This window comes from Hakea prostrata, unplaced genomic scaffold (assembly GCF_041222555.1).
Source record: "Hakea prostrata isolate BN-2017 unplaced genomic scaffold, UWA_Hpros_2 contig_172, whole genome shotgun sequence".
Classification (NCBI taxonomy): domain Eukaryota; kingdom Viridiplantae; phylum Streptophyta; class Magnoliopsida; order Proteales; family Proteaceae; genus Hakea; species Hakea prostrata.
In genome coordinates this window covers 42,910-45,296 of record NW_028291291.1, presented here as the reverse complement: position 1 = coordinate 45,296, position 2,387 = coordinate 42,910, and the positions used below count along the sequence as shown (strand labels likewise).

Sequence of the window (2,387 nt, the reverse complement as noted above, 5' to 3'; positions counted from 1 at the left end):
CTGGTATTCAAACCATCTTTAAGAAGACTTGCTTAAAAAAGTGAAATTTGTATCAATGCTTAACAGCGAATCGATTTGTTGCTCAAAAAGAGAAAGTTACTTCGATGCTAAATAGCGAATCGAAGAATTGCTCAAAAAGAAAACTGATGCTAAACAACAAATTAACTCAAAAAAATGGGATTTACATTGATTCTAAACAACGAATCTATTTGTAGATCAAAAAGCGAAATTTACTCTAATGCTAAATAACGACTTGAAGATTTGCTCAGGAAGCAAAATTTGCATCGATGCTTAACAACAACTCGAAGATTTGCTCCTTAAGCGAAACTTGAATTGATATTAAACAACAGATCAATTGACGCTAATCAGGGAATCATTGTTCTAGTCGAGCATAAACACTCCAATACTGGTCAAAGAAAATCATTCCAATGCTTGAACTGTCTTGAAAAGACTTGCTTGAACTATTCGTTGCAGAATCTCCCTGCTTGCAAGCCATGGCCATAATAGTATTAAAGGAAACCAAGTCAGGCCCATCCTTGGCCCATTCAAGATTGTGTTATATGTCATATGATTTGGTGTAAAACCCTTTTCCATCATTTTGTTTAGAAGTAATAATGCTTCTCCTGACTTACCCTCGTTACATAGGCAATGGAAAAAGATGTTGCAGGTGGCAACATCCACCAAACAGCTCCTTTGGAACAAAGTGCACGAAGAATTATGTTGTATGTGACCAAATCTGGTTCACATTCTTCTTTTTCCATTCTATCCAAAAGGCAAAGAGCCTCATCAATCTTCCCATCATCAGAAAGAAACTTTATGATGTTAGTATGGGTGATGGTATTAGCTTTACAACCTTCCTTCTACATCTCTTTTAAAACATGAAAAGCTTCTTCCTATGCTAAACCCGTGAACAAATGCTGAATATAAAGATACATCATTAACAAGCCCTTTTTCAAGCCCTTTTTTCTTCAGAGAACAAAACAATGTCAAAGCAGTATCAACCTTGCCAGACTTGTATAAAGCCCAAAGAACTGAATTGTGTGTGCACAAAGTAGGGGGAAAACCCCTTATCCAAAAACATAGAATACACAAAGTATGCCTCATTAACTTTTTGAGCTCTAAGTAGGGAAAGAATCAACATGTGTGAAGTGGCTTCGGATGGAGAATACTCCAATCTCAACGTTAGTTCGAACACATAAAGAAAACACATTAAATTTCCCAACTTGATAGATTTTTTCAATAACCTCGACAAGAGACTGAAAGATGGCATAAATCCATTTCTATACATCTCTTCTGTGAAATAAAATGCATTTTCCAATGTGCCTGTAGAGAGTAATCCATTCAAGAGAGTATTGTAAGTCAAGGCATTAGGAGGAGGCTCGAATCTTCTCATTAGATCATAGAATTCAACTAGATTTTGCATTGAGGCTTTTTTGAACTTTAGATAATAGTACATACACGAATTACAATCACACACAGTCGGCTTCCTAGTTATATGACTCATGAGATTTAAGCTGTGAAAAGCTTCTTTGTAAGAACTTGAAACTGCATGAATCTGCATACACGCTACAATGTGACATAATACATATTTAGGTTTTGAGATGGGAAACAACCCTTATTGTTAGGAATATTTGTCTCATCTGGAAAATCTATCGGTTCAATAGAGAACGACATGGAATAGTTCAGTAACTAAGAACAAAACCACGCCTTTCTGTAGATTCTATTCGAATGATTTGTCACTAAGGACAGAGCAACGCATAACTAAAGAAAAAAAAAATCTCCGTTCGGTTCGGGAGGCAAGGAAATAAATTAATGGAAGCTCAATTCAACACAAACCCAGTCTATGGAAGCTCAGTTCAACACAAACCCAGTCTAGAACTGCCGAAAGAAAGAAACCAAATTTCAAACCTAAATCTACAAAGTAGTGGATAGTCATGCATCGGTTTCTAACTCAAGAAATGTGAAATCCCTCACAACCCCAACCTGGAAGTCTATATTGTAGGTCCAAAGACCCAAAGTGAAGGGAGAAGACAACTGTGGGCCCTCCCATTTGAACCCATTGGATCTGATTTAGAACCAATGGAAGTAGATGGTGATGATCCTATGATAGAAACCTTGTCTGATTTTGGAAGAAGATGCAATTTAAATGATGATGGACTTGGTAGATGGACTATAAATGTTGTGATGACACAATTGAAAGGTCCCATAAAACCAGATAAGATCATTTCATAACTCGAAAAAGGACCCAATTGGAGTTTGTGGCTTTCGGGGACAAAATTTTAGTTTTTGGCCAAAAGGTGCAGGTTGGCAGCCTGCCTTGGCTGCCCCAAGCGACCAACCATCCCCTAGACAAATTTGGTACTTTTTGGAAATTAGGTTTCCCAAGC

At 37.2% G+C, this 2,387-nt stretch overlaps 1 pseudogene; it reads right to left on the bottom strand.

The window, feature by feature from the left end:
* Positions 1–373: 373 nt before the first annotated feature.
* On the bottom strand, positions 374–1,936 carry LOC148998727 (uncharacterized; annotated as a pseudogene).
* Between the last annotated feature and the right edge of the window lie 451 nt (positions 1,937–2,387).